Source organism: Mixophyes fleayi, chromosome 11, assembly GCF_038048845.1.
Source record: "Mixophyes fleayi isolate aMixFle1 chromosome 11, aMixFle1.hap1, whole genome shotgun sequence".
Taxonomy (NCBI): Eukaryota; Metazoa; Chordata; class Amphibia; order Anura; family Limnodynastidae; genus Mixophyes; species Mixophyes fleayi.
The window spans coordinates 3,197,099-3,218,201 of NC_134412.1; the positions used below are offsets into that span (position 1 = coordinate 3,197,099).

General features: G+C 42.7%; 1 protein-coding gene across 1 annotated transcript in view; it reads left to right on the forward strand.

The window, feature by feature from the left end:
* Window positions 1-1,872: 1,872 nt before the first annotated feature.
* IGSF21 (immunoglobin superfamily member 21) overlaps window positions 1,873-21,103 on the forward strand; it is a 497,506-nt gene continuing 478,275 nt past the window's right edge. Inside the window, exon 1 of the mRNA XM_075190715.1 lies at window positions 1,873-1,951. The gene's annotated coding sequence lies outside the window, so the exon portion shown is untranslated. The remainder of the gene's footprint in view (window positions 1,952-21,103) is intronic.

Genomic DNA, 21,103 nt, shown 5'->3' on the forward strand with positions numbered 1-21,103 from the left:
CTCCCCTCCCCGCTCCGTCTACCCAGTGAATAGCATCTTAATTATGAACAAGCTCTTTCAACTGACTATTGAGAAATAAATGTATTCTGACATTATTTTTTTTTTAAATGATTTTGAGGGAGCCATTTAATTAGCAGACTTGTTAACTCAGACTTAAATTCTTACTGTATTTACATCGTTTTCTGTGAGATTTTTTTTTGCAAACATATTGGCATTTAGACGCTTTTGAAATGATCAGCTCTTCAAAATCTATAAATGTTAAATGTTGTCAAGTTCTTGAATTCTACACAAGTCGTCACTGCGAGCTCGAGAATTCTATTGTAGGACGGAAAGCTCCCTCCTGTGGACACAAATGGAACTGCAGGTTTTGGTGACAACTGGATTTACTATAACTATTGCTGGACGACTTCTGTAAGAAATAAAATGATTTATACGTACATATGTTATTTATAAACATTTCACAAAAAAACAGACAGGGCTGGCTCTATCTAAGCAACGTCCGGTTAGGAGACAAGTTTCTACAGAACTTCATACTATCCAGGGGAGGGCTGACAAGTCAAGTCTGCGATTGTAGTTATTTAGGATGTGTAGTTTGCCGGATACACCGGGCCCACCGATACCTGCAATGGTCCTACGTTACTCTCTCTCGTGTTGATGCTGGTCCCTTATCAACTTCCCATTCATGCAGATAGAAAGGGCTGCTGGAACCAGGCAGGAGAGTGGCATGAAACCATTACAACCATCAGTGACCCGGACCTGTTAAATACATCCACAATAAGCACAATATTGTTTATTGCATCAACTCACTGAACTCCAATCAAAGCTACACGCGGACTCTTGTCTAAACTGCTTTCATAATTCTGTAGATTTGTGTTTCCTTTGCGAAATGTAGGACAAGGAAACTGCAGACTGGGAATTGCTATATTACAGGAGGAGTAATATTTAGTAAAAATACTTATCACACCCAGGGCCGCCGAGAGGGGGGGGGGGGGGGTCTTGGGAGCTGGAAGAAAAATAAATACAATAAAAATAAAATACTCACGTGATCGCGCGGCGCCGTGTCCCTCCTCTCCTCCAATCACACTGACTGCCGGCCGTGACGTCATCCAGTCACGCCCGTCAGTCAGTCAGTGAGGAGCGCGCAGCCGGCGTGAGGGAAGAAGACAGAAGAGGAGACAGAAGAGAAGAGAAGAAAAGAAAGAAGTTGACAAAAGGTAAGTAAAGAAAGGGAGAGGCGAGGGGAGGAAAACAGAGAGGGACAGTACTATAAAGAAAGGGGACAGAGGAACAGAGGAGGGAAAAAAGGAGAGAGCCACAGAGGAATAAAAAAAATTGGGGAGAGAGGAACAGAGGAGGGAAAAAAAGTGGGAGAGAGGCACAAAGTAAAAAAGAAGGGGGAAAAGCAGCATGGAGGTCGCAGTGTGAGCATAAGGGGGCACAGTGTAGTTGTGATGAAGGGGCACAGTATTGTGTGTGTGATGGCACAGGGGGCTTGTTGCAATGTAGTGTGTGTGAGGTAGGTGGCGGCTAATTAATGGGCGCTATTTTGTTTGTAGGGTGATGGTGAGGCAATTTAATAGTAGGGACTATTAATTTAAGATGGGGTGGTTTGGAGGCTATTGAATCTTGGGGTGAGTTTAGGGAGAATGAGGTCTATTTATTAAATGAGACTATGAATTATTTAATGGCAGTGATGGTTGCGGGAAATAGGTATTGCTGGGGCTGTTTGCAGGAAGGGAAATAGGTTTATTTATTAAATGTGAATAGTATTATTTTAATGTTGGGGCTGGAGGAAGGCCTAATTATTAATCGTGGGTGCTATTGATTGAATGCTGTAATTTTCTAAATGTAGCCATTTTTTTTTCAAAATAGGTCCTTCAACATTTCTGGATCCGGACAAGCCACAACTAAAGAAACCAGCAGCCACAGGTGGAGAAAGTGAGAAGAACAGGTAGGAGAGAGCAGCACAGTGTGTGAAATGTTGTGATTCTAGTAGGGACAATACCAATTTTTGGTGAATGTTGTGCCCAATGTAAGGTGTAGGCCAAGACTGAACTGTTTGTGTACACACTGCATTGTTTGTATACTACACTGTGGTGGTAGATTTTCTGAAAGTCAGGAGTGCTTGAACATATGTGACGTTCCGGCGAATTGACAGCCTAGTGGTTTTTATGTTAGCCACGCCCCAATGGCACATTTGCCACGCCCCCAAATGCATGACCACACCTCCCAAAATTTTTGCACCGCCGTTTGGCTAGCCACGCCCCTGAATATATGACCATACACCCAAAAAATTTTGGGGCTTACTTGACTATGAGGGGGGCCCCATGAATTTGTTGTACCCGGGCCCTGAATTCTTCTTGGCAGCCCTGATCACACCCTCTAGGATGATATTGTCACATCACAATATCGTCAAGAAATGAACAGTTCACACTACAGGGAAAGAATCAGATGTGTTAGATAAAGCTGAAAGCTCCCAGTGATCTCAGCTTTCCTCCTGTGTGGATAGTGGGGGGAGGCAGATGTACCCTAATCTCACCGGTGTGCAAGATCCTGAGTGACCCCCGAACCAAATTACAATGACTGTAAAGTGTCTGTGTTTTTGGCTGTGTAACATACAGCATGAAGCTCACAGACTGACACTGAGGGAAGAACAGCAGGAAAAGATTATCAACACAAAGCACAAAGTGCAAGTAATCGGACAATATACACCACAATATTAACACTGGGAATAGTGGGGACATCCCTTTAGTATGTCCACACCACCACTGGTGAGAACCACACAGGATATTTACATCTTGATTGACCCCACTATGGATTAGATATAAACATTGATATTAATCCCACTGTACATCGGTGAACTGTGTCATATCTAGAGTATTACATTGGATTTATACCCACTGCCATTTGTTTTTACATATGGCTAGACCATTAATGAGGAACTATAATTACTGAGTGGACTCTGTACATATTTATATGATTTTATATGTATTTACTCATATGCATGTGGATATGTGTTTAAATGACGGTTTTTATAGGTGTTATTATTTGGTTGTAATTTGAACAATGAAGAATGTTTTTAATCATGTATTTATTAAATTGAGTTAAAAGTTATCATATTGTTTACAGTTGGACACACCAGTAATATATGATTCGTTACCAGCATTTAGAGAAATACAGAAGTATTACCCTGAATGTTACATTGAGAAGACATTATCAATAGTCAACAAGCGATTAACTTTTGATATATTGTTGTCTCTAAAGGGAGGGATACCCTTTGTTAATGCTGCTCTTGCAACAGTAGGATTAGAGCGCAATTCCCCTCCCCCCTTCATCATCATCATCAGTTATTTATATAGCGCCACTGATTCTGCAGCACTGTACAGAGAACACACTCACATCAGTCCCTGCCCCATTGGAGCTTACAGTCTAAATTCCATAGCATACACAGACACACAGACCAAGAGAGAGAGAGACTAGGGTCAATTTCTGATAGCAGCCAATTAACCTATTTGTATGTTTTTGGAGTGTGGGAGGAAACTGGAGCACCCGGAGGAAACCCACACAAACACATACAGACTCCACACAGATAAGGCCATGGTCGAGAATTGAACTCATGACCCCAGCGCTGTGAGGCAGAAGTGCTAACCACTGAGCCACCGTGCATGCCCACCCCCTTCTGGTTTATCCATTGATTTTAGGGAATCGCAAGCCCTAATTTAATGGATCAAATGCACAGATGCTTTGCGGGACATCTGTGAAATTTAGGACACAATCATGTTTCGCAAAATCACCCATAATCGGTGGCATCAGACATCCCGCGTTCCATAACGAAACACCCCAAATATTTGGTTATCCTGCAGAAGACATAATCACGCCATGTTTATTACTTCAGAAGCAGGAGCCAGAACTCCTGATTCGTGATATTGCAACAATACTCGCTACATCCTCAAACATAAAACTGTCAAAGAGATGCAACTTCCACACGCCAGAGTCTATATTAGACACACAATACATGACACAGATAAGAACTGTTACATTACATAAGTCTGCATTGTGCACAATGAATATATGTTCTTTAGGTATATACATTCCCTGTTGCATCAGACACACTCTAATACGGCTGTTATATCACCTTTATAACCCTGCATTCACCGTATAACCCACACTCCTCCTCCTACTGCTTTCCCGAAACAATAACAAAACAACAGCAGCAGCCAAAGACAGACCCAAAAATAACCCCAGTTGGAAATGAGGCTTTTATCCTGGTAGATGCTTCGAACAGATGGAAATTTCATTGTGTGTCAGTTTGTGATAAGATAATGGGGCATGTTTGAAGACGATTACAGTAGAATTGCTCAGTCTGATCATCCGCGGAGAAGGAAGAGGAGCAGACAAAGTTTGGGATATTGCTCAGGGAGGATATGGGAAAATTGTGGTGAACCCAGGCCAGAGCTGGAGACCCTTTCTTCTGTTGCCTGACACTCTGAGTGCAATCTCTGTATATAGATGGTAACTGGAGTAATCTGCATTGTTTCAGAGGTAATTGCCTGTATATTCCTGTACGTAGATTAAATGTACGTCCTTGTGTGGGTTAGATCACAGTTCAGGGCTGCTAAATCTTGCAAATATATTGCAGTGATTACAATGTAAAAACACTAAGAGGAGGGTATCAAAGTGAGTTTTTCTAAACTGTCATTTAAAATGTGCAGTTTTTTAATTGCACATCAAGACATATGTTTTCAAACCTGCAAACTGCAGAGCCGGTTTTGTGACTTGGGATCCATACAATTGGTATCAAAAGGGTCATGTTGGACCCTTTTTTGGTAACTTAAATTCTGCGCATCATTTATCCCATGAATGTGGAATCATCTATGTTGTCAAAGAAATGTTTTGTGTGTTCATGCCGTCCTTTCAGTAGGTGCGCAAAAACAGGGGCAGACCTTATTACACCCAAATGTGACTTTACCCTTGTGGCAGTATTGAGTTTGTCAGATGGCTGCTCAGCCACAAAATGCTGAGCGTGGTAAAATTCACAAATACTGTTCATGGGACTACAGTTATGAGCATGAATATTTGTTTCATCAAAGTCATCCAAGAATGGCGTTGCATCTTGTTCGCTGACTTTGTAGGCGTTGACGTGATATTACCTCTGTCCTGTTCGCTCTTCCATTGTTTTCTCTGTGACGGGCGATTGGCTGAGGAGTCATATTTGCACACCGGTGACGATCATGTTCTTTTTGGTCATCAGTCATAGTTTGTCGTCGGGCTTTGTTCCGCTTCGCCCTCCATCTTTTTGCTGCTTCTTGCTCCGCAGTTACTCCCACAGCAGACATTTGCCTTTTAGGTGACATCGCAGTTACACTTTGTTGCTTCAATTAAATAGTATATTCTTATTAATTTAACACTAATTGCAAATAAAATGAATGGATAGAAAATGGAGTCAATTTGAAATAGCAAAAAGTCGTTATAAATGGTAATTGCCCCCACAAAAACCTAAATAAACCAACCAAAACGAGGACAATCTAGTCAGTAGGAAAAGTCAAGAACACAAGAGTCACATGCAAACATTTCATTAAATTTGATTGTGTGTGTAAGTCTGAGAGCATAAATCTGATATGATGAAATAGAATATTGAATGTCAGGGCCCAAATAAAACATTGCATTGATACCTAAAGGAACCTGATTTTCAACTCAGATAAATGTTTGACCAAATGTTTTTTACAAAGGAAACAATTAGCCCAGTAGGAGGTAATTAGGTTGAGGAGACCTGCTTAAGATATGCAGATCACAGACATCCATTGTTTTGATCATGTATTCCACTTCCTAATGGACTTCCTTTCAATAGGTAAACACAAGGAACCACTAAATGTAAATGACAGAGCGATATGCCTAGGTGAGATCCTTGTAGACAAAGATAGCATTTGAAGACTGCCTATAAAAGATATATAGAAATATGAGCTTCAAAAGGAAAATGTCTTAATAGTTAATATTTTGGGAAATCCGGGTGGCACTCCATACTGGGGAGCAGAAATCACACCAGGGTTGTGAATGACAGTACAGGTGGTATCCGGGAACAGTTATAATCACATATCTTTAGAAAAGGTATGTCACATTGTCATAATCCCATCATATTTGGTATTTAAATGTGTGGGAAGTTATGAGGGGTTTATTGAAGAGGAAAGTTATGTCTTTGGGATATATCTGAGAGAAATTACCAAAGGTCAAAACTCTAGGAATTGCTTTGAACAAATCCTAAGTGACTCCCAGGGAACATCCCTGCCCCCCTATTAGCATTTAACACTGCCCCTGTGAAGACGGTCCCATTTCACTGAGCTTAAAAACATGAGTTGGGAAAGGACAATGGTCAGACTTTTTGGGAAAATCAATTCACATTGATAAGCTGTCTATCTTCCTAGCCAATTTCTCATGGCACAAATTATGCAACTAAAGTAAGTGCTATTCTGAATGTAACCCCTTTTATTTCAAAATGTTTTGCTTGTTATGTCAATTTATTAATTGTTTATTCATTATTTTTTATATCTGTATGCCCTGTACTTTTGTATATTAAATCTATAATTTAATATGTTGCATCCTTGATACTCCCAACAAATCCATTAGCCTGTTAAGAAAATAGCTCGGCCAAGTTAACCCTTTGAATGTGTGTGATTTGTTGATACATTTGATTAACAAGCTTAGTGTGTGCTTACATTTGTGTAACAGTCTGGAGGTGTGAAGAGTTAACCCTTTGTTCGCTGGTGTGGGTCTTGCTAGTCTATGAGCAGCCAGACGCCTTGTGTGCCAGTGTGGGACAGTATATTGGGGTCCTATTGCCCGTATTCAGTAGGTGGTGGCAAACCTGAAGTGTGTGAGGTGTGAGCGCTGTTTGGGGGCGATTCAGTAGGTTTATAACCTGTGTGATAGGTAGACAGAGACTGAGGGCTGGAATTGTGTGACCTCATACAGCAAATCACCCCAAAGTCAGACAGTCCCTGTACCTGTCCATGGTGCAGCACAGGCCGTCCCTGTACCTGTCCATGGTGCAGCACAGGCCGTCCCTGTACCTGTCCATGGTGCAGCACAGGCCGTCCCTGTACCTGTCCATGGTGCAGCACAGGCCGTCCCTGTACCTGTCCATGGTGCAGCACAGGCCGTCCCTGTACCTGTCCATGGTGCAGCACAGGCCGTCCCTGTACCTGTCCATGGTGCAGCACAGGCCGTCCCTGTACCTGTCCATGGTGCAGCACAGGCCGTCCCTGTACCTGTCCATGGTGCAGCACAGGCCGTCCCTGTACCTGTCCATGGTGCAGCACAGGCCGTCCCTGTACCTGTCCATGGTGCAGCACAGGCCGTCCCTGTACCTGTCCATGGTGCAGCACAGGCCGTCCCTGTACCTGTCCATGGTGCAGCACAGGCCGTCCCTGTACCTGTCCATGGTGCAGCACAGGCCGTCCCTGTACCTGTCCATGGTGCAGCACAGGCCGTCCCTGTACCTGTCCATGGTGCAGCACAGGCCGTCCCTGTACCTGTCCATGGTGCAGCACAGGCCGTCCCTGTACCTGTCCATGGTGCAGCACAGGCCGTCCCTGTACCTGTCCATGGTGCAGCACAGGCCGTCCCTGTCCCTGTCCATGGTGCAGCACAGGCCGTCCCTGTCCCTGTCCATGGTGCAGCACAGGCCGTCCCTGTCCCTGTCCATGGTGCAGCACAGGCCGTCCCTGTCCCTGTCCATGGTGCAGCACAGGCCGTCCCTGTCCCTGTCCATGGTGCAGCACAGGCCGTCCCTGTCCCTGTCCATGGTGCAGCACAGGCCGTCCCTGTCCCTGTCCATGGTGCAGCACAGGCCGTCCCTGTCCCTGTCCATGGTGCAGCACAGGCCGTCCCTGTCCCTGTCCATGGTGCAGCACAGGCCGTCCCTGTCCCTGTCCATGGTGCAGCACAGGCCGTCCCTGTCCCTGTCCATGGTGCAGCACAGGCCGTCCCTGTCCCTGTCCATGGTGCAGCACAGGCCGTCCCTGTACCTGTCCATGGTGCCGCACAGGCCGTCCCTGTACCTGTCCATGGTGCCGCACAGGCCGTCCCTGTACCTGTCCATGGTGCCGCACAGGCCGTCCCTGTACCTGTCCATGGTGCCGCCGTACATCACCATACCACAGAAGAATAAATCTGTCTTCACCACCATCATGACTGTACTATGCGCTGAGAGCACACAGGAGCGTCTACATAGAGATAGGAGCCGGGTGTCATTTCGATATGGGCCTGTACTTTCGTAAATGAACCTTATGGTTTTTAAATGGAATGGTTGTAAACAGCTACAAATACAATAAAGCACCGGGGAAGGACAAGGAATGTCTGAAATAGACATCATATAGCTATAAAGATTTTATGTTGTAATATCTGGTACAAGGAACTTGTGTTTTAAATGCTTATTTCACAAGGGAAACTATATAGAAGACTACGGGGATGTTTTTATTTTACAGCAGGAATAAGTCACACATCAATTACACAGGAGCTAGACTGTGGCCTAGACTAGCTTCTAATCTAGTTGTCAGGTACAGGTACTGTTAGATACACCCTGCTAAATATGTAACTAACTGATGGTAAAATACAGGATCCTGGATATATAAAATAGGCTATTTGGGCAAAGTAAGCTTATTTTGTTTTCTCTTATTTTATTTTTTTTAAAGTCCACAAAGGTTGTAAAAATTTAAATATATTTAGCACCTTTTATTTGACCCATTTGTTTTTATTAATTTACTGTAACAGTGGTTACTGCCAATTAAAGCTGTTCTGTGGACCTAACACCCTTTCCATTAATAGATGTCTACCTCTTACCAGCCTTAGAATATGTCCTGTTGTTCTTACAATTAGTTTATAATGTGGCCCCTCTGGGAACCGTAATTTACACCATTAATTTACATGAAAATTTGTATTATGTCAACTGCCTCTGGACAGTGTTCCAAAGTGCACATGTTGTATGATGTGTGAGATGTTATATAGGATCACGGAACAGATATCAGGCTACACACACAGTGGTCACTCCTCCATCTTACTGCCATGACTCCTCCCTCTTACCGCCATGACCCCTCCCTCTTACCGCCATTACACCTCCATGACTCCTCCCTCTTACTCCCATTACACCTCCATGACTCCTCCCTCTTACTCCCATTACACCTCCATGACTCCTCCCTCTCACTCCCATTACACCTCCATGACTCCTCCCTCTTACTCCCATTACTCCTCCCTCTTCAATTACTCCTCCCTCTTACTTCCATTACTACTCCATGACTTCTACCTCTTACTGCCATTACTCCTCCCTCTTACTTCCATAACCCCTTCTTCCATAGCCCGCCCCTCTTACTTCCATAGCCCGCCCCTCTTACTTCCATAGCCCGCCCCTCTTACTTCCATAGCCCGCCCCTCTTACTTCCATAGCCCGCCCCTCTTACTTCCATAGCCCGCCCCTCTTACTTCCATAGCCCGCCCTTCTTACTTCCATAGCCCGCCCCTCTTACTTCCATAACCACTCCAAGACTTCTCCTCTTTCCATTACTCATCCATGACTCCACACTCTTACGTCCAGTACTCCTCCCTCTTACATCCATTACTCATCCATGACTCCTCCTTCTTACTTCCATTCCTCTTACTTCATTACTCCTCCCTCCTACTGCCATTACATCTCCAAAACTCCTCCCTCTAACATGCATTACTCCTTCCTGTTACAACCATTACTCCCCACTCTTATTCCCATTACTCCTTAACTCCTGCCTCTGCCCCTATGAGCCAGTTCTCCATGATATTGCATGGACATCTCATAGCTTTAAGCAGCGCAGAGTACTTACAGCATTTAAACAACCTCCAGGGACACTGAGCCGTTTCAGCGGATATGTGATAAGATCTGCTACTGAGAACTACATCATACAATCACACCGGGCAGTAGTACTGAGCATTATTAGACAACTGAGGCATTTTCAAGCTAAAGAAAATTCCAAGGTCAGCTCTTGAAAAGCTGCCCCTCCCTGGGAATAGAGACAGTCTGTAACCATGCTGGATAAATGACGGTCTGCTGTACATTAATTATACATCATAGCACTTGCTGTACTGCGTGTTACGTATAGTGAAGACAGATACACTGTATGATAGGAAGTTTATCAGTGATATACTGCACAAGGCTCCCTGCACATGTTACTTAGCCTCGTGTCAGAATATCCAGCATTTAATCTGTATTCATTAACCAGAGGGAAATGGATAAAATGTTCACTGGATGTGAAATCATTACCCCCAGTTTCCCAGGTCATGGCAACAACAGCCGCCAAATTAAAGATAATCTAATTTATTATTCTGTGTTAATCTAAACCACTCCAGTTTTATCTCCTTACCATACATGTTCACTTCCATGCTATTACAATGACTTTATAATGGGGGCGTCTGTTATAAAATTTAACATTAAACTACAGATGGGGTATAAGTTGGTACCAAAAATGCAGAGAAGGCAGCACTAACCCCACCCGTTCCATGTACAACCATGGGTGTGCGGTGTGGTTAGACGCCACATTACCACCATCTTTATACAATAACCTCCCAGCTGCCCTAATTAGCAGTTTAATACTCGGCCCTTAGAGTTGTTCTTTATTCTCACAGAAACGGTTGAATTCCAAGACATCGCTCTAGCAAATATAAACGCCCCAGACTCAGGACAATACCTATTTTACTGTCAGCTATTATTAGAGGGCGATTTTAATGCTGTTCTTTCCCAAGACGTGGTTAGATTAGACATCTGCATCTCCTATGTTTGACACAGAATTGGTTAAGTCTTCTTGGGACTATACAGTTTGTGGGGAAACGAGGTATTAATATCGCCTCAACCAGTCTGCACCTCGTTTCTCACAAACTGCAGACTTTAAAAAACATATATACTTTTTCTAGCCCTCTGGTTCCCCATATTTCTCAGTCATGTTTAGACTTGTGTATATTCTATTTTGAAAGTAGTAAAATGTCTGCCAGCATGTATCGTTATCTTGCAGACTAGTCCACTGTTTCAATCTATGCAAAAGGGTTATTGTCCACCAGTCCTGTATGAATGTACATCACACCAGGGGGTCTCGTCTTAGTTTAGATGTGGGCTGGATGTTTAACTACAGAGGACTGCATTGTGTATTTAAATGTAAATGTGTCTGGATTGTGATCTCTCCTGTTTTATAAAACTCTGCTGTATGCCAATACCTATCCCTAATTAAACCAAGAGTGACTCATCTGCTATCCCTTTGTCTGCATGTTTACCTGTCAAAAGGTAAACACAGAAAAGGACCAATCAGGCAGGTCCTGAAATTGCTGATGAGGTCATTTTGGGGCTTAAAAGAGATCTGTAGAGGACAGCAAATTGGCATTCATTACAAAGTGATATCTGAAGTCAGGCTAGCATTAAGATATAGATCTCTGCCCCTGACAGGAAAGGAACAATCGGTCCCTGGAGTACTGTCGTTGCCCTGATCTACCTCTTCAGGTCTTGGGGAGCTGTGTGTCAGCCGAAAGCGGAGTGACAGTGACCCAAGGCCGCTACCTTTGCTGGTAGCCTTAAAGGACAGAGGGGGATAAGTTTGGATTGGTAGACAGCAGTCCCTGAGAGTGACAAGGATACCGGTGAGGTGTTTTCATTAAACCCTGTATGTTGTCTGTGCCAGACTGTAGTGTTATTTGTTGCAAGCTATTGTTTAAATATGCTTATTGCTGTTTGGTGCTACCTTTTTGTTAAATAAACTTATTTGTATTATTTTGGATATTTGCCTGGGTGATTTTGAACCTTGGGTAGGTACCGGGTAGGCCAGCGGTGCGGCGCAGAAGGTTACGTTAAACCCGGTATCCTCACACAGGTTATTCACACCCCCCATAAAACATACTCCAGGATAGATAGAATAATAGGCTGTAGGCTTGATTAAAATTCTATCCCAAGTAGTAATTCACTCAAATAGATGTTCTGATCATTCTATAATAGAGGCATAGTTTGCTGTCTTGAGCACGCCCAGAGGATTTCCATCTTTCCATCTCAGAGTTTAAACAAAGCTATTACAGCTAAGAGAGGCTATAGTGCAAACTTTAGCAGTAAACGCCCAATCAGCACAAATACAAAAACTTGAGCAGTCTCACAAACAATCTCAACAGAACTGAGCATATAAACAATCAAACTCTGAGGTGACCTGTGAGCATTAGCTGAGAAGAAGTTACACAACCTTCGCTGGTTATCGAACGGTTTTATAAAAAAAGCAGTAAATCAGTTACCCTACTGGCCAAACAAACAGAGATACAAGAAAACCCTCACAAGCTATTTCAGCCATAGGAGATAAAAGAAGGAAACATGTTTTATGATCCGATGTTAATCAATGATACATTTAAGCATTTTAAGTAACATTATACAACATTCATAAAGGCAAATCAAACATTAGTCTAGATAATCAAGGACTGCACCAATATCTAGCCTCATGCGACCTTCCCAAATCCAATGTAACTTCTATTCAAAAGCTTAATCAAGATATCACAGAAGAACTCAAAAAGTTCCCTTAAAACACAAAACCCATCGATGCACTTAAAATTCAACTGCAAATAATAACAAAATATAGTCTTTCTAGATCTCGAGATTTGGGGCCTCATTCATCACGGAATGCAAGACAAACATAATGTGCATTTAAAAAAATAAATAAAATGAACGTACATTGGCGATACGCACTTCCGTATTCAAGATGGAGCGGATCTGAATATACGTCTGGTGATGAATACAGACATTACACTGCAGGATGCGTCCAATACATATGTGCAATATAAAGTCATAAAAAAACGCACAGAAAAAAAACCAAGTAATGTCACTTGTTCATAATATAGTCATTAATGACAAAACATTAAAAAATAGGATGTTATCGTACATAAAATACATACAACACACATTCTAGCTACATACACAGCCCCCATCACTAGTAATCAGCACTGTAGCTGGTGCTTATGATACAACAGAAACAGAAACGTACCTTAGAGATGCCCAAAGCTTGAATCAGACACTGCGTGCACTCAAGCTTGGAACGTCCTTACAGTATATTGACAACGTGTATACGCCTTCTCTCCATCCTGTTCAGTCCAAGAAATCGTAGGCTATAGTAAGGGTCCTTTGCCCTCAAAGATGATTGGACGCTGCTGCTCCTTGATGATTCGAGCCCTTGTTCTCAAAAAATAAGACTGTGTACACCCGAGCTTAAAGAAAACAAGTAGATTGCACTTATTTTCTGCAGCGACAAACAATCGCCATCCACATTGGATTGGAATTATACCTGGAGGCCAAATTAAACACTAAAGACATAATTGTATATCAGTCTCGAAGTTTATAGGAAGAGACTTCTAAACAGAGATAACTTGTTGACCTGCAAAGAAGAATGAACAGAATTTAACCTCTCTTTTACAACACAATATAACAAAATCAATTTTTACAAATAGATGAAACTCTTTTTAATAAAACAAACAAACAAACAAAAAAAACTTCATAACCTCCTCACCAGTAGCTATGTACCACAAGACAATGTACATAGAGAGTTTAGGGTATCGTTACTGTGCAATGTTAACCCATTACGCCCAACTAAAGCAATTTTAAAATCTTTGAGATGAATGTGCGGAAATAAAGAGAAGAATGGATGTGAGATAAGGTGGTTTTACAAAATGATAAGTTCACAGTAGGACATAGGCATTAAACCCAGCTAGTGAATGCGGTCTCTGCCCCAAGTTAATTGTTTAGGGGCTACATGTTTTCATCTCTCTTGGACAAAAAAAAAAAAAAAAAGAGGATAGAGGTTCGCTAGAGGTTCCATGTTTCAGTCTTTAAAAAATTTCAGGAAATTGCATGTGTTGGAAATCAGTCTTTCCAATGGTTTGGCTCAAATAAAAACTTGTTTAAGGGTCTCTGGATTGAATGGTGGAAAGCAAGCCTCCATTCCTTTAGAGCAGGCTTATTAGCCGGCTGCAGCTGTGAAGTATAATAAACGGATGGAACGGCCTTCTGGATATGTCTAGGTATGTGGAGGAAAAAAAAAAATCATGGAAGCTAATTCAGAGAGAGACACCATTTTTTTGTAAACTAGAGAACTATGTTGTCTGTGCGCTGGGCATTAAAGGGGTCATCTTTAGCTGGATACAAAGTGCATATCTGGCATATAATACGCTTTTTTACTTCTACGCAACTTGCACAAAGCACTAGTTCCAAAACTAGCGCTTTGTGCACATGCTCAGGAGTAAAAAAAAAAAAAGCTTATCATTATCATTCAAAAACACAATTTGTGTCCACCTCAACATGACCCCTTAGATCTCCCCATTAAAGCTAGAGAGGCACAAAAAAACTAGCTGTGAGCTAGTTGTACCCACAATGCACATATATGAATCTGATGCATGTATACCACTCTTTTTTTTAATCTAGCCTGCACTCACCAACTGCCCATAGCCAGGAACTAGCACAGAGCCTGTAATCACCAACTGCCCAGAGCCAGGAACTAGCACAGAGCCTGTAATCACCAACTGCCCCAGAGCCAGGAACTAGCACTGAGCCCGTAATCACCAACTGCCCAGAGCCAGGAACTAGCACTGTGCCTGTAATCACCAACTGCCCAGAGCCAGGAACTAGCACTGTGCCCGTAATCACCAACTGCCCAGAGCCAGGAACTAGCACTGTGCCCGTAATCACCAACTGCCCAGAGCCAGGAACTAGCACAGAGCCCGTAATCACCAACTGCCAAGAGCCAGGAACTAGCACAGAGCCTGTAATCACCAACTGCCCAGAACCAGGAACTAGCACAGAGCCCGTAATCGCCAACTGCCCAGAACCAGGAACTAGCACAGAGCCTGTAATCACCAACTGCCCAGAGCCAGGAACTAGCACAGAACCTGTAATCACCAACTGCCCAGAGCCAGGAACTAGCACAGAGCCTGTAATCACCAACTGCCCAGAGCCAGGAACTAGCACAGAGCCTGTAATCACCAACTGCCCAGAGCCAGGAACTAGCACAGTGCCTGTAATCACCAACTGCCCAGAGCCAGGAACTAGCACAGAGCCTGTAATCACCAACTGCCCAGAGCCAGGAACTAGCACAGAACCTGTAATCACCAACTGCCCAGAGCCAGGAACTAGCACAGAGCCTGTAATCACCAACTGCCCAGAGCCAGGAACTAGCACAGAGCCTGTAATCACCAACTGCCCAGAACCAGGAACTAGCACAGAGCCCGTAATCGCCAACTGCCCAGAACCAGGAACTAGCACAGAGCCTGTAATCGCCAACTGCCCAGAGCCAGGAACTAGCACAGAACCTGTAATCACCAACTGCCCAGAGCCAGGAACTAGCACAGGACCTGTAATCACCAACTGCCCAGAGCCAGGAACTAGCACAGAACCTGTATCCCTGATCATATCCCACCAATAGATACAATTGTTAATCTGCTACTTTATTTATCAAGTGTTTTCCACAACTTTCAGATTGTAAGCTCATTTGGTTAGTGCCATCTTTGCTTTCTGTTTTATGTCATTGCAGGTCAAATGTTTGTATGAAGATCCCCTCAATGTACAACGCTGCGTAATATGTTGGTGCTATATAAAGGACAGTAATAACGAACACTAGCAGCGGTGAACAATAGGCGATACAGAGCTCTCGGGGCAGAGATAGACTGATAGCTGTCTGTACAGCCAGCAGAGTGATTAATATAAATCATTTTGGAAATAAGTGTGTTCCCTCCCAAAATATAGTCTTCCATATGAATTGGCCTCGTCTCGCGAATCCGGCAATTGCTTGTTATTGTTCATAGCTAGAAGCCCCATAATGGAAGCTTTATGAGAAAGCTCGGAGCAGGGACTCTTTGTATCATCACTCAGAATAACTGGAAGTGTGATTTTAATACCCAACATTGAGATATTGCTGTTTCCTGCTCAGGCATTTTATTCCAGCTCAAAAAATGTCAGCAACGTCTCACCTACAAGCCATTTCCTCTTTACAGGTATTTATTTAAAATGATAGATTTCTATGCTTGAATCTGCCACTTATCTCTCCATTAGTGGCTCTCGTATTATGGCCTCTGTCGACACTTCCTTTTTTTGACAGTTTATTGCATCTGAAGATGTAGGGAAATTGGAACACATAGAGAGAGATGATTTATTAGGACTTAGCGCTGGCAACCATATAATACAAAACATGATGAGAATGATTTGTTTGTATAAGGTGATTCTTGTACCTAGTTGTCTTCTGACTTGCCTGATGTGATTCCATTACAGAATACGTGTACAATGAGTCACAAGTGATTGTCTAGTGGGTGCAAAGAGACAGACAGACAGACTGACAGACTCATCGATGGAGTGCAAGCAGAGAGACCAGGGGGTATATTTACTAAACTGCAGGTTTGAAAAAGTGGAGATGTTGCCTATAGCAACCAATCAGATTCTAGTTATTTAGTACATTCTACAAAATGACAGCTAGAATCTGATTGGTTGCTATAGACAACACCTTCACTTTTTCAAACCCGCAGTTTAGTAAGTTTACCCCCAGGTGCTAACCCTGCAACATTTGTGCCATTATATAGTGTTCTGCAAAAAAATATGCTGTCATTAAAGATTACATATGTATTCTACTATTAGCATTCTAGAGACACACTGGTTATTAGATTGCACTGCAGCCCATTCTATAGCACCTTGGAACCAATATGTCACTAATTATCTACCTAGAGGATTAGGGATCTCCTCCGTTTCTTCCAATTGGCAGCTTACTTCATTGTTTACAAACATTGTAGGGTGCACAGAAAGAAAACACCCATTCTACGTATTGATCATTTGACAGAAAAAGGTTAGGATTGAACATTTGCTCCTCCATCCATTTCAGACAGCCAAACGCACATTTCATACCTTTAGGAAACTCTAAGTGGATCTGATAGAAGACAAAAAGCTGTAATGCAAAGCAGAGCATGTCAGTTATAATTGCTGTGACATCACTTACCCAACCCCTGTGTATAATTTTACCGATCTGCAGTCTGTACACAGCATTTGTTACCGCCAATACTTTCTAGCCAATCACACAAGCAACAGAATAGAGAGCATTGTGGCTACAGAGGTATAAACACGGGAATTCACTTCTAATCCATCACCGGATGCTGTAATAACGTGAAGAGGTCATGTTTTGCTATATGTACTGTGTGAGCATATGTCTGCTTGCAGGGACACAGGGCTAAAATATTGAAATTACAAGCCAATTTACTTTGTGAGGGGGGGTCACGTATATACATTGGGGGGTGGACATTACTGGGAGAATATATTGTTTATTTTGTCTGTAATATATAATTGTCCAAAGTTATATATCATTAATATAGCATGCAACATATGTACTTTGTATAACCTCATATGTTAAGATCTTTGTTTTTCTCATCTCCCCTCCTTTGTTTTTGCAGTACAGAAGTGCTGACCCCCACCATATGCAGTAATTTCTGCAGCAGGTGGAACATACAACTCCTATGACAGATATCCGTAATATTCATATAACTGTCCCTACAAAGGGGGCTATAATATGCACCCAACATTGATAAATACGTGTACTAATAGTATATTAAGGGGCTCTAGATGCACCTGTAATAAATAGAGGAACACGGGATTTAAATCCACTAAACTTGCAAACATAAGCCTCCGTACTCGTCAGGAGTAGATAAACCCAAATGACTGATGCTGGACTCATTAGCGCGGCTTTACGATGATGGGAGGTTGTGACATCTGATGTATTACAATGTGATTATGGGAAATGACACAACACCCACACTCTCAGGCTCAGTTCTGCCGTCAGCTCATTGAGGTGTTTGCACAGAAGATATTCACACAAGTGAGTGCACATCATAATAACGGTGATGGTTTGTGTTGCGTTCTAAGTCGAGGAGGGTCTGGAGGTCTATTGAGGTGGGGCAGTGTTAGCATTGCTGCTTCACAGCAGCGGGGTCATGAGTTCAATTCCGATCAGGCCCCCATATGTGTCAAGTTTGTATGTTCTCCCTGTGTTTGCGCCAGTTTCCACCCACAAATATACATAAAACCATACATGAAAATATGATGACAGAAAAGGCCCTGAGCAGAAACGTCCACGTATGTTAATACATATATTTTGTATGTAGTACCACATATAGACACAGACAAGGTCACACGCACTTACAAATACACGCGTAGTCTAATTATACTTACTGGCAGCGTCCTGTAGTACGAAAAACAAACGTCTGAGATGAGGGAAATCCTACAGCAGTCATTAATTGGATTGTCTGCAGAATCCACAAGATGAAGCTCATTTTGGGTAAACAGGGACTTAGATCATTTGAATAACAAAGTTATCATAAAACAACAGCAACAGTTTGTGCGACACTTTACAGTCACACATGGACCCCACCTGAGGTTTACTGTGACAGGCATCTCAGATAAGGGAGCCCGGCGTTCTTATCTGCACCGATGCAGGCGTTAAGGTGTTGTGTCAGGCAACCCGTGGGGCAACCTGTCCCCTTCCCTCTCCCCTCCGTTTCTGGGTTGGTTAATGACCTCACACACAGAATTCCAGCCTTAATCAGATCAAATCTGTTCTGACTGAGGCCACACACAGTACAATGGTCGGACAATTTTGTAGAAACAAACAATTTGACCAAGCATAGCTACGGGTTTTAATATACAGTAAGCAGAATAGCTTGGTCTAACATGTCCTTAGTGAAGCCACCTTTAAAAACTGCGCTCAACTTGAACGGTCATCATTGTGATTCAATTTAACACACAGTCAATTATTATTTGACAGTTTAAAGACACCAATGTAGGGAAAAGATCTGCAGCATAATTTTAAAGAATATCATCATCATCTATTTATATAGCGCCACTGATTCCGCAGCGCTGTACAGAGAGCTCATTCACATCAGTCCCTGCCCCATTGGAGCTTACAGTCTAAAGACAGACAGAAGACACTAGGAGAGAGAGGGACTAGGGTCAATTTAGATAGCAGCCAATTAACCTATCAGTATGCTTTTGGAGTGTGGGAGGAAACCCACGCAAACATGGGGAGAACATACAAACTTCACACAGATAAGGCCATGGTCGGGAATTGAACTCATGACCCTATTGCTGTGAGGCAGAAGTGCTAACCACTAAGCCACCGTGCTAACCAGGGACTGTGCAGCCTATCGAAATGATACACATTTTATATAAGCAGCAGTATGGTTTGGGGGAACTCCTAAAACACTGAATGTGTGACATAATGACCTAATGTCACTCATCCGGGAACGTCTGCGGAGACACCTTAGCGGATGTTCTTGCGGGAATACCCCCTCATCTTTCCTTGCAACCCACAGAGGTGCCTGGAAAAATAAGTGGCGCTCCCTACCGTAATTTCCGACAATGGGCGCAGTGAGACGTCTGCATGCCACGTTGCCGGCAATTGAATCTCCCCACTGTGTTTGAACCTCCAGCTCTACTGTATACATAATGTATGATTTTAATGAGAATTTCCGTATTTATTTTATACAGAGGGTGTATGGCATATGGCGATAGCTGAAGCAGCGCTGCTCTGCGTTCAGAGGGAGATGTCAGCGAGTGGTGCTCTTAGGGGACCAAAAAAAACATTAATATAAATGAGATGTAAGTCAGTTTCGCCTTTAATATGATAATACTTATCATAGACGTGTAAGTTGCAGAGGATGCAGATCCCATCCCTGATTAAATGACCCCCTTTCCCTCACAGGCCTACAAAGCAAGAATTATGTTCCCCCAGCACGCCGCAGCCTCTGAGTCCCTGCAACGCTTCCTACCTTTCTCAGGATTGCTGTTAATGTGATTTTTAAATGAATGCAAAGCGCAGACATAAAGAAAACCATAGAAGATAATTACACCGTGGAAAACTCCTGTGTACATGGGCAGCCCTGTAGCAAGGGCACATGAACAGGAGGTAGCAGCCGACAAGACAAGTAATTCTGCTTACCTGCAAAGCATTCCTCCAGTCTGGTGAGAGAGCCGTATAACACACAGAAAGAGGATATTTATGGCATTGTCTGCAGGCTAATAACACCAGATACTATCTGCTGCTCGTTCTCTTCTTACAGCGGAGGACAGACACTGTGTTCCCAGAGTGCATAAAGTCGCTGCGCATCCACTTTTCGCTCTCTTGGGGGTATTTTGTTTTTAAGTGTTTGTAAGACGGTTCTGTCTTTTCTTAGGGCTCATTGGAAAAATATTTCAGCCTCAAACACAGCAAAATACTGCAGCAGAGGATAGTAAATCCCTACAATGTCTCAACGACAGCGAGACAGAATTAAATATTACTCCTCGCTGGAGGTCTCTCAATTTGGGGTCACTCAAACCAGAGTCAGATTAATGGATCTATTTATCAATAAGTCACTTTTAATAAAGACAAGATTGTTTTTTTTTTTTTTTTTTTAAATCAAGGCAATAAAAAATACCTGATCAAAGCCATTTATTAAAAAAATATCGCTAGAGGGGTAATGGGTAACTTACCGCTTTCAAAGGCCAGTTTGTTAACTGAATGGCCCGAAGCTTTTAGTCCTGCTAATGTAGGAAGGAAAATCAAAATTAAGCTATAAAAAAAAATAAAAAAAAAAATATTTAAAAATACTTCTAAAGAATACATTTTTTTTTAATTTATTTTTTAAAAAAAGAAGAATATATCCTAAGATGGTAATTACAGAACAGGTATTGCAGAGGATTACGGTGAAGCCGGGGAACCATACCACAGGTGGGAGGATACCGCGAGATTCTGGTGACATTAGCAGACATTCCCGATACAAATTAACACAAATCACAGCTTACTATGCGCAGCTACAGACCGCACACAGTGCTAAAGGAAACGTTTGTATACAAAGAGGGTACTAATATACATTAACATACAACAGAGCAGTTTATCCATACAGATCTACATAGCATACCCCGAAGAGGGACGATAAGGTAAAGCAGGGTACACACTACAGAAATTTCTCCCAACTTTTTATGCCGAGCGATTTTACATGCGATCGATGTTCCGATCGCTCGGTCCATGGACTGCATACACACTGGCCTTGTTTAGGACGATAAAGGGAAGAG